Consider the following 12,700-nt stretch of genomic DNA (forward strand, 5'->3'; position numbering starts at 1 on the left):
AAAGAGTTTGTTTGGGATGATGAAAAAGTTCAGAAAACAGATAGTGGCAATGTTCATAAAACATTGTAAATATACCGAATGACACTGAATTGTAGAAATAATTAAAACAGTAAATTTTATCACAAAAAGTTTTTCCTTAAAAAAAAAGGGCTCAAGACTTTGAGCCACCTAAGAGGGTTGGCATAACTACTTCAATTAGAGAATCATGATTGAACTACTAACAAGCTCTAAAACGAGTATATTCCAGTCCTCAGTGAGGGAAAATGATCATCACATATGATAGTAATTTACTAATTCCATGTGAATTCATTTAGGAAATGTTAATAGAAAAAGGAAACATGATTTGCTTTATTTTTAAAACAAATTTAACCTCAGAATACCAAACTATAAATTTATTTTCAAATCTTTCATCATGAAGAATGATAAAATTATACAGGCATACCTCTGAGATGTTGCAGGTTCAGTTCCAAATCACCACAATAAAGCAAGTACCACAATTAGGTGACTCAAATTAATTTTTTGATTTTCCAGGGCATATAAAAGTCACATTTACACTGTAGTGTAGTCTATTGAGTGCAATAGCATTATGTCTAAAAAAATGTACATATCTTAGCTTAAAATAGTTTTTTTCTTTAAAAAAGGCTAACCATCATATGAGCTTTCCGTGAGTCGTAATCTTTTTGCTGGTGGAGAGTGCTGCCTCAGTGTTGATGGCTGCTGATTGATCAAGGTGCTGTTTGCTGAAGGCTGGTTGGCTATGGCAATTTCTTTAAATAACACAATGAAGTCTGCCACATAGTTTAATTATTCCTTTCATGAATGATTTCTCTGTAGCACGAAATACCACTTGATAGCATTTTACCCACAGCAGAACTTTCAAAATTAGAGTCAATCCTTTCAAACTCTGGCACTGCTTTCTCAAGTAAGTTTATGCAACTTTCTAAATCCTATTGTCATTTCAACAATCTTCACAGCATCTTCACTAAGAGTAGATTCCATCTCAAGAAACCACTTTCTTTGCTCATTCATAAGAAGCAACTTCTCATCCATTCACATTTTATCATGACACTGCAGCAATTTGATCATGTCTTCAGGCTCCACTTCTAGTTCTCTTGCTATTTCCACCACATCTATAGTTACTTGCTCCACTGAAGGTTTGAAACTCAAAGTCAACCATGAGGAGTGGAATCAACTTCTTCCAAACTCTTGTTAATGTTGACATTTTGACCTCTTCCCATGAATCATAAATGTCCTTAATGGCATCTAGAATGGTGAATCCTTTCCAAAAGGCTTTCAATTTACTTTGCCCAGATCCATCAGAAGAATCACCATCGCAGTTACAGGCTTACGAAATATATTTCTTAAATAATAAGACTTGAAAGTTGAAATTACTCCTTGATCCATGGGCTGCAGAATAGATGCTGTGTTAGCAGCCATGAAAACATTAATCTCATTGCACATCCCCATAAGAGCTCTTGGGTGACCAGACACATTGTCAATGAGCAGTAACACTTAGAAAGGAATCATTTTGTGGGAAGTCTCAACTGTCAACTTAAAATATTCAATAAACTATGTTGTAAATAGATGTGCTGTCATCCAGGGGTTCCTGTTCCTTTTATAGAGCACAGGTAAAATACATTTAACATAATTCTTAAGGGCCCTGGGATTTTCAGAATGATAAATAAGCAATGGCTTCAAGTCACCAGATGCATTCGCCCCTAAGAAGAAGCTTAGAAGCTTTGGAGCCAGACACTGACTTCTTCTACCTATGGAAGTCCTAGATGGTATCTTCTTTCAATGGAAGGCTATTTTGTCTATGCCTACATTGAAAATCTGTATTTTATCATAGCCACCATTGGTAATGATCTTAGCTAGATCTTCTGTAATACTTGCTGCTTCACCATGCACTTTCATGTTATAAAAACAGCTTCATTCTTCAAACCTCATGAACCAACCTCTGATAGCTTCTAATTTTTCTTCTGAAGTTTCCTCATCTCCCTCAGCCTTCACAGAATTGAAGAGAATTAGGGCCTTGCTCTAGATTAAACTTTGGCTTAAAAAATGTTGAGGCTACTTTGATCTTCTATCCAAACCACTGAAACTTTCTCCATGTCAGCAATGAGGCTGTTTCACTTTCTTGTCATTCCTGTGTTCACTGGAGTAGCATTTTTAATTTCCAAGAATTTTCCTTTGCATTCACAACTTGGTTAACTGTTTGGCACAAAAGGCCTTTCAGCATATCTAGTCTTTCAACATGCCTTCCTCACTACGTTTAATGATATCTGGCTTTTGATTTAAAGTGAGACATGTGGGACTCTTCCTTTCACTTGAACACTTAGAGGCTACTCTTGGGTTATTAACCGGCCTAATTTCATGTCTCAGAGAATAGGGAGACCCAAGGAGACGAAGAGAGATGGAAAATGACTGGGAGCAGGCAAAACACACACAACATTTGTTGGTTAAATTCACTGTCCTATATGGGCACAGTTTGTGGTGTCCCAAAACAATTACAACAGTAACATCAAAGATCACTGATCACAGATCACCATAACAAATAATAATGAAAAGGTTAAAATATTGTGAGAACTACCAGAATGAGACACAGAGACACGAGTGAGCAAATACTGTTGGAAAATGGTGCCAGTAGACTTTCTCAATGCTGGGTTGCCACAAACCTTCAATTTATAATAAATGCATTATCTGTGAAGTACAATAAAGCAAGGTAAAATAAAACAAGGTATGACTATAATACAAAATGACCTTTAACTTTTTTTTTTTAACTTTCCATTTGGGGAATGAAAAAGCATAAAAAGTAAAAATGTGACATTAAAATTCTAAAGATTTTTTTTGAGAGAGAGCTTGCAAGCGGGGGGTGGAAGGGGGGTTGCGGGGAGGGGCAGAGAGAGGGAGAAAATCTTAAGCAGGTTCCATGCCAGCATGGAGCCCGATGCAGGCCTCGATCCCACAACCCCAGGATCATGCCCTGAGCCAAAATCAAGAGTCAGACACTTAACCGACTGAGCCACCCAGGTGCCCCAAGATTTTTTTTTCTTTAATCAACATCCATGTATTACCTTATAGCTCTGTAGATTACCAGTATAGACAGTCTTGATTGGGTTCTCTGCTCAGGGTATCACAAAACCAAATATCAGGATTTCAGGCTGAGATCTTCTCTGGAGTCACTGGGGAGGAATCCACTACCCACTTTTTCTAGGTTGGTGGCAGAATCCTGTTATCTGCAGCTGAGAAATGGTCTAAGGTTCCCTCTTAGTATTTGCTGTCAGCTGAAGGCATCTCTCATCTCCTTAAGGTGTTCCGCATTCCTTTTCTGGTGGTCCCTCTATCTTCACACCCAGCATATCACATTCATCAAGTGTTTTGATTTTAACTTCCTCTTCTTTACCACTAGAGAATATTCTCTTTTTCTTTTTTTGTTTCCTTTTTTTTTTTTTTTTTAAAGGTCTCATGATTAGCTCAGGTTCACATGATCAGTCTCCCCACCCTTTGGTCAACTGTGCCATATGACAACATAATTGGGGAAGTGATATCTTACCATGTTCACATGTTCCAGGGCTTAGGGTGGGTCATCGTTGGGAGGCCACATTCAATAAAATTCTAAAGATTTTTAAAAGCAAATATTTTTTAAATTATTAAAGATTTTGTTCCAGTGCTAGACAATCCTAAAAAAGTTCTTTAACCTTAACTGATATTAAAATTTCCATGGTCTGGAGAAACAAAGGATCCAATTTCCCTTTCACCACATTAACATAGGTCTTAGGAAACTCAGAATCTTTCGCCTCTGGGTTAAATATGTTGCACTTACTATCCCAGTTGTTTCATACCTCATTTTCCTCACCATCCCGGTCATTCTGAATAGCAAGGGAAACAGGCTTCATTTCTTATGCTAACATCCATAAATTGGCTAAATAAAGGGCTATCTTTAGGAGGATACGGAGTTTGGGTCCAGGTGTAACTAGTAAATAAGGGCATGGATTTTTATCATCAGACAGCATAGCTCTGTTGTGAATCTTTGTTCTATCACTTATTAGTTAAGTGACTATGATGACTAATTTTATGTGTCGACCAGGCCATAGGATACCAAGAAATTTGGTAAAACATTATTCTGGGTGAGGGTATTTCTGGAGTAGATTAACATTTGGATCAATAGAGCCAGTACAGCAGATCACCCTCCCTAATGTGAGTGTGCATTACCCAATCCACTGAAGGCCAGAACAGAATAAAAGGCTGATCCTCTGGCCAGTACAAGGGAGTGAAAAAGCATCAACATACTAGAGATTCTGAAGAATTTTTATAAGATAGGATGTATGAAATCATAATGATAGGTAGGTTAAGGCGGAAATGGCAGAGCTGAGTAGTTGTGAAAGAGGTGGTAAGGCCTACAAAATGTAAAATATTTACTATCTGGTCTCTGAAAAAGTATGCTGACCCCTGGCCAATCACACACACAGGAGAATGTTTCAGGAAAGATAGAGGACTTTCATTATTGTGACTCCAAAGGGGTTGTGGGCCGAATCAACAGTTATGGAAAATAACCTACTAAAAAAAGATAAAAACTGCCTGAGAGGAACTTGGGCTCCAAGTATGGTGGCTGGAAACCTAGGATAGGATCCTTCTTATCTGGTTATTAGAGAAGGGCCTGGACTATCTGCTTATCCACTCTAAGCAAAGCACACCAATAAGTAAATCCTATCCACCTACAAAACACTCTCCATCAGTATTCTTTCTATTTAGGGTAAAGATTTGCTAGAGAAACAAAAGAGAAAAGCTACTCCAGTAATCTATATTATTTAACTGGTAATATATCAACATGAATGGACAACCAAAGATCACCAACATTTAAGGAAACCACAGGAATGAAAAAGAAGATCCATGATGAAAAATAATATAAATAACTCTAGAGAAAACAGAGGTAATTAAAAGAGGTTAGAAAAAAGAAAAAGAATTCTATTTAACATCTTTGGAGAAAATGCATAAGATATTGAACCTATAAAACAAGAAGCATATAAAAGAGTTAAGATTAAAAGAACAAAGAGTAGAGTTTAAAGAAATTTAAAATACAAACCTTGTCCACCACCACCTCCCCACACACACAGAAAAACTTGAAAAGTTGGAAAACGCTGAAGAAATACAGAGTAATAACCCAGTGTGTGTAATGATCTCTCTAAAACAGTGCAGGTGAAGAGACCCCTCTCTCTCCTCCAACACACACACACACATGGAAAAACAATGGAAAGGACCCAGAAAATACAGAGCCAGAGAAAGAAAATATACGTATTCCTAGACACATCTTTGATCTAGAATAGAGTTTGTCAAACTAGGGCCCATGAGCCAAATCCTGCCAGCACCATTTTAACAAATAAGGTTTTACCGTAACACAGAATGCTTATTTGTTTACATGTTGTCTGAGGCTGCTTTTGTACCAACTACAACAGTAGAGCTAAATAGTTGCAACAGGGACCATATGGTCTGCAAAGCCTAAAATATTTACCATTTGGTCTTCTACGGAAAATTTGTCAAATCTTGATCTAGAGCTACGCTGTCCAATAGAGTAGAAGCTAGCCAAATGTAGTGTTCAAATTTAAATAATAAGATTAAAAATTCAGTTCCTCAGTCATATCAGCCACATTTCAAGTACCTAACAGCCATATGTGTACAAGGGTTATTGTGCTGGATGATGTAGATATAGGACATTTCCATCAATATAGGAAATTCTACTGGACAGGGCTTAGTTGGATATTACCATAATAGATTACTAGAACTGTATTTTAATTATTGCTTTAAAAAGTACTAGAGTGAAAAACAAAAAACAGGTAAGAGAAGGAGGAAGAAAGATAAAATTCAGAAAAAACCAGAAATTAGTAATGTTGGAAATAGAAATAATGCATAAATCTAAGATGTCCTTCTATGAAAATAGCTTTAAAATAGGTCTTTTAAAAATAATGTTTCAAGTTATTCAGAGAAAAGAACTGAGAGAAAATCCAAAGATACAGCATTACAAATGAGTAAACAGCATCAAAGATATGGAAGAGATTACAAAAGAATTCAATGTAAGGAATGCAATTAATTAATGCTATCAAAATTGAAAATAATAAAAAAAGTATTCCCTAAGAAAATATAATTCAAAGAAAGAAAAGTAGAATAATTATATGGAACAAGAATCGTGAAGAAAAGTTTTAAGATTTGTATAATAGATGGCTCCAATTTAGTTCTGAGTTAACAAGGAAGATGTTGCGCAGATTTTTAGTTTTCATCTTATAATGCAAGAAACATACCCAGTATATAAAGTATAAACATATTTCATATCCAGACTCTTAAACTAGAAAACAGCAGTCCAAAATAACATATTTCCCTCTCTTAACACTATTCATCATACCAAGAATTATATATTTCTTTACAGGGGAGCTTGATTAGTCTGTGTGACACTCCATGCAAAATCAGATGTAAGAAGCTTCAAATGGAATGCTTTTAAATATTTGGCCTTTCCCTGGACTTCCATAATTATTCATACTGAAGATGAACTGATCACATCTCATCAGAAATGTCCAGGACAATTAGAAACCATACAGGCTTAGATTAGCACATCTTTATGCTTATAAGAGTCCTCAAGCTGACACACGAAAAGAGCACCTGACACCAGTCAGTATTTTTCAATTCCTTACTTGGGCAACATACAAAAATAAATAGTCCCAGTTTGGGAGAAATACTAATACCATTCTAGCTCTGGAATTTCTTTCTCTTTTACCACTAAAAATTTTTAGTGTTCTAGTGTTTACCACTAAAAATGTCTTATTTACCCTTATAGATACATTTACTTAACAAATCTCCTTGAACCAAAACAGGTTTACCTTTTGACACATTTACCCTATGACACTGAAGACATGAGTATACAACAGATTTTTAAATTTTAAATTCCCCAATTTTCTGTTTATATTTAAACATCTGCTAAAATTAGGATGAACATAAGTACTCATGTGCCCTGGGCAGTCCCAGATTATACCTGCTTTCTTGGCATCCAATATAATTAGTTATTTCAGCATTCTTAAAATGTCCTAAAAAATTCATGAATCAGTGAAGAAATTAAAACAAAATACAGAAAATACTTTGAAATAAATGTTGATGAAAATATAAAATGTTAAAAATTGCAGGACGTAGCTTAGAGCAGTATTTTGAGAAATTACACCCTTAACTATATTTTTATTTTATTTTATTTTTTTAAAGATTTTTATTTATTTATTTGACAGAGAGAGAGAGACAGCCAGCGAGAGAGGGAACACAAGCAGGGGGAGTGGGAGAGGAAGAAGCAGGCTCTCAGTAGAGGAGCCTGACGTGGGGCTCGATCCCAGAACACCGGGATCACGCCCTGAGCCGAAGGCAGACGCTTAATGACTGAGCCACCCAGGCGCCCCACACCCTTAACTATAAAACAGTATATTAGAAAAGGAAGAAAATCAATGAATTAAGCTTTTATCAAAAACAGGAAAAACCAAAATCTCAGCCAATCAAAACAAGTTAATGTAGAGGAAAAAAATAAAGAGCAGTAATTGACAAAATAAAAAGTAAACATAAAAGAAAAAATTTTAAAGCCAAATGTTGGGTTTTTAGAAAAAGAATAAAAATGAAAAATCCCTAGCAAATCTAACAACAAAAAAAGGAAAGAAAAAGAAACACAAATAATATCAGTAATTACAGTCATTAAAAAGGTACTTAAAGGTGCTTCTAGTATGGTGAAGTAAGCTCCTAACAGACAAACTCTCCCATAGATAACCATAAACTCGAGACAAAATACAAGAACAATTATGTGAAGGCTCTACAGATTGAATAGAAGCAAAGAAATTTTGCTGAGGAGTCAAAGTTGTAAAAAAAAAAAAAAAATTGCCAAAATGTTTCTTATTTTTAGCGATTTAACTTGAGCACAGAGCAATACAGGTAGCTAAACAAACAAAAGTCATCCTTCTGAAGAATCACAAATTAACCAAAGGAATGGAGAGTCCAGATAGTAATTTACCAGATTAGTGTCACTTTACTTATTGACAGATTAATGATTCCATATAGCAAGGAAAGAATTGTCTTTTCAATAAATGGTGGTAGATCAATAGGCTATCCATATAGAAAAACAAATACACCTTTACCTGCCTCACACCAAAGGAAAAAAAAATCATTTCCGGCAGAATGCAGATTCAAATATTCAAAAGTAAACATCAGGGCTTTTAGAAGAAAACACTGAGATCATCTTTGGAATCTTGGAGTAGGCAAATTTAGCTATAAAGCAAAAAACTGATACATCAGAATATATTCTGACTAAAAGTGAAAAAACTAACAATATGAAAAGGTAGGGCACGACTAGCTGGCTCAGTTAGTGGAGCATGCGACGCTTGATCTTGGGGTTGTTAAATTCGAGCCCCATGTTGGGTATAGAGATTACTTTAAAAAAATTTTTTAAAGAATATGAAAAGGCAAGTCACAGCGTAAGAAGATATTTGTAACACATTTATTCCAAACTGGACTTTTACCCAAAATATAAAAAGAACTCCCAAAAATCTAGAAAATCCAACAATCCAACATTTAAAAAAAATTAGCAAAGACACAGCCTCCTCACATAAGAGGTTTATCTAAATGGCTAAAAGCATATGAACAGGTACTCAACTTCATCAGTCCAAATCCAAATGACAAGGTCATACCACAACCCTTTCAGAAAGGCTAAAGTAAAAAGAAAATATTAAGTGTTTGGTAGGGATGACAAGCAACTGAAATTCTCAAACATCCCTGGTAAGAATGTAAATTGGTACAACCACATTAAAAAGATAATTGGCCACAAATAGTAAACTAGCCAAATCCCTTTCAAAGCAGAATGGATAATGTATTGTGATGTATTTACAAAATACTGTAAAGCAATAAATAATCCACATTATGTAGACATTAATAGCAATCATTTCACAAATATAATGAGCAAAAGAAGTTAAAGACAATAGTAAACTGTATGGCTTCATCTACATAAAGTACAAAAACAGGAAAGCAAATCAGGACTTCGGTTTCTCTTTATGAGTGTACTAAAAGGAAGCAAAATAAGATTACATGGGGTCCAAGAACTCCCTCTGTACAGGCAAGACCTTGACATTTATTCATTCAATCATTCTGCCAGAACACCATCAGACCCTACAGTAAGCCTTCACAATATTTCTGTTAATATGGTTCACCTGTATAATCACAATGGCAATACAGACCCTAGGTCTCAGAAAGCCACTGAAAGACCAATTGGAGAGGTACCCATTTCAGTCATGAGATGCTAATTGCTTACCATGACCAATATGCTCTTTGGTTTACCTTAAGTAGGTAGAGGCAGTCTTTCAATTGCATTTGAAAACTTGTCAGAATACCAACTTGTTGGAACCCTTATGAAAATGGTCCCACTATGTGGCAATAAGGGTGATACACATGTTGCTTATGGAACACTCAAACTGAAATTTTATACAGCTAATTCCTTATTAAAGCAGTTTTAGAGTTACAATAAAATTGAAAGGTACAGAAATTTCCCATATACTTCTGACCCCACAAATGTATAGCCTCCCCTATTATCAATGTCACTCACCAGAACAACACATTTTTTACCAAGAACGAACCTACACTGACACATCAAAATCACCCAAAGTCCATAGTTGACGTTAGGATTCACTTTTGGTTCTATACATTCTATGGGTTTGGACAAAAGCATAATGACATATCCATCATACAGAATATTTTCACTGCCCTAAAAATTCTCTGTGCTCTGCTTATTCATCTCTCCCCTCAACCACCTCTAGCAACACTGATCTTTTTATTGTCTCCACAGTTTTGACTTTTTCAGAATTCCACAGAGTTGGAATCAGTATGTAGCTTTTTCTAATTGATTTCTTTCAGTTAGTAATTTGCATTAAGGTTCCTCCATGTCTTTTCATAGCTTCATAGCTCATTTGTTTTTAGCACTGAATAATATTCCATTGTCTGGATATACCAAACTTTATTTATCCATTCATTTACTGAGGGACATCTCGGTTGCTTTCAAGTTTTGGTAATTATGAATAAAGCTGCTATACACATCCATGTCCAAGTCTTTATGTGAATGTTTCAACTTCTTTGGGTAAATGTATAAGAGCATGACTGCTGGAGGATATGGTAAGAGCATGTTTAGTTTTGTCACAAATCTCCAAACGTCTTCCCAAGTGGCTGTACCACTTTGCATTTTCATCAGCAATGTATAAGGGCTCCTGTAGTTCCACATTCTCACCAGCATTTGGTGGTGTCAGTGTTTCAGGTTTTGGCCACTCTAGTAGGTTTGCAGCAGTATCTCAATGTTGTTTAAATTTGCGTTTCTCTGATGACATATGTGAAGCATTCTTTCATTTGCTTTTTGCCATCTGTATGTCTTCTTTGGTCAAATGTCTGTTAAGGTCTTTGGCCCATTTTTAAATCAGGTTGTTTATTGTTGAGTTTTAAAGAGTTCTTTGTATATTCTGGATAACAATATTTTACCAGATATAACATTTGCAAATATTTTCTCCCAGTAAATGACTTTACTTCTCATTCTCTTGACATTGTCTCTCACAGAGCAAGAGTTTTAAATTTTAATGAAGTCGGGCTAATCAATTATTTCTTTCATCAATCTATTTTTGGTATTGTATCTAAAAAAGCATAAGATACCCAAGGTTCTCTAGGTTTTCTCCTATGTTATCTTCTAGGAGTTTTATAGTTTCACATTTTATGTTTAGATACGTGGTCCACTAGAGTTAACTTCTGAGAAGGTTGTAAGGTCTGTGCCTAGATTCTTTTTTTTTCCTTTGCCATGTGTATGTTGTTCCAGCACCCTTTGCTGAAAAGACTATCTCTGCTTCATTGGGTTGCCTTTGCTCATTTGTCAAAAATCTGTAGATTATATTTATGTGAGTCTATTTCTGGGTACTCTATTTTGTTCCACTGATCTATTTGTCTATTCTTTTACCAATACCACACTGTCTTAATTACTGTGGCTTTAAGTAAGTCTTGAAGTCAGGTAGTTTCAGTTCTCCAACTTTGTTCTTCTCCTTCAATATTGTGTTTGCTATTCTGGGTCTTTTGCCTCTCCATATAAACTTCCAAATCAGCTTGTCAATATTCATAAAATAGCTTCCTGGGGTTTTGATTGGGATGGCATTTGAATCTACAGATCATTTTGAGGAGAACTGACATCTTGACACTGAGTCTTCTATCCATAAGCATGGAATATCTTTCCATTTATTTAGTTTTTCTTTGATTTTGTTCATCAGAATTTTGTAGTTTTCCTCATACAGATCTTGTACATATCTTTTTTAGATTCATGCTTACATATTTAATTTTTTTGGATACTAATGTAAATAACATTGTGTTTTTAATTTCCACTTCCACTCATCATTCATTGTTGATATATAGAAACTGATTACTTTTTCTTTTCTTTCTTTCTTTCTTTTTTTTTTTTTTTTTGTTGTTGAGAGAGAGAGGGAGCACGTGTGCACACGTGTAGGGCAGGAGGGGCAAAAGGAGAGGGAAGAGAAAGAATCTTAAGCAGGCTCCATGTTAGGAGCCTCACACTCCTGAGATCATGACCTGAGCCAAAATCAACAGTCAGACACTTAACCAGCTGAGCCACCCAGGCGGCCTTGACACAATTTCATTTTGATAGCAAGGAGAGATGGCTTTACTGAGAATGTGTAGGATGAAGTGCAATTTGAAGGATAAGTAGAAGTTAACTAGTGGCCTTTTGGAGGAAGAAAACATGAGAGAATAAGTAAATGCTGGAGTAAAGGAGAATGATAAATGCTAGAGTGCAGACAGTAAGGAAATTTACAGAGTGATGTGGCTAGAGAGGCAAATGGAGAGAACTACATGCAAGTGCTTAATAAGTATTATTTTTATATTATCAGACCTCAATTTTGAAAGGATTAGGATGGCTCTTGAATGAAGAATATACTAGAGGTGAACTAAGATGAGGGCTATATGTTCCAGAATGGATTAGAAAGCTATTAAGAAGTAAACTCCACAGGTCTTGGTAATGTCATGGACATGGCAGAATGATGCTTGAGAGAGGACCTAAGTGTAGTGAGGTTCCTTGTCTTAGGCAACTAATCCTGCAAATGGTCCTATCATTTACTGAGATACGAAACACAAGAGGAAGTTCAGTCTGGGGCATTATGAGCTTGAAGCCCCACTAAGAATTTAAAGAAACTGGTAAAGTAAATATCTGAATTTATAATTCTGGAGGTCAGAGAAGTGATCTGGACTATACATGTTCATCATTGATATATAAATGGTAACGGAGGTGCTGGGATTGGATAAAAGTAAGAATATGGACTAAAAAGAGAAGATGATCTTAAGGACTCCACAATTTAATGGCAGAAAGGAGGGGAAAGAGCTTATTTTCATTTATACCCTTTAGCCATTAAATTGTCCCCCCAGCCTTTCAAATACTGATCCTTCTCCTGTGCTATGATTTCCATTCCTTCTATCACATTTAGGCCCTTTTCTTTATCAATTGTCTAGAATTATTTTCCAGTGCCTTATTTTCTCTCTTTAACAACAAAACTCCTCCCTTAAACGTTTGCCATCTCCCTCTATCCCCCTTCATAGCAAAGCTTTCTAAAATATAAAATGGCCTACTTTTATGGAATATTCAACTTCATTTACCATTCAATTC

At 35.6% G+C, this 12,700-nt stretch overlaps 1 protein-coding gene across 6 annotated transcripts in view; it reads right to left on the reverse strand.

The window, feature by feature from the left end:
* IMMP1L (inner mitochondrial membrane peptidase subunit 1) overlaps window positions 1-12,700 on the reverse strand; it is an 86,396-nt gene that overhangs the window by 70,578 nt on the left and 3,118 nt on the right. For 2 of the 6 annotated variants that reach the window (XM_040638912.1, XM_008686862.2), the window contains exon 2: window positions 3,554-3,615. The exons of 3 other annotated variants lie outside the window; for them this stretch is intronic. The gene's annotated coding sequence lies outside the window, so the exon portion shown is untranslated. Of the gene's footprint in view, window positions 1-3,074; window positions 3,467-3,553; window positions 3,616-12,700 lie in introns of those variants that run through there. One more of the 6 variants, XM_008686863.2, reaches the window with a different exon arrangement.

This window comes from Ursus maritimus, unplaced genomic scaffold (genome assembly GCF_017311325.1).
Source record: "Ursus maritimus isolate PB19 unplaced genomic scaffold, ASM1731132v1 scaffold_23, whole genome shotgun sequence".
In the NCBI taxonomy this organism is placed as follows: Eukaryota; Metazoa; Chordata; class Mammalia; order Carnivora; family Ursidae; genus Ursus; species Ursus maritimus.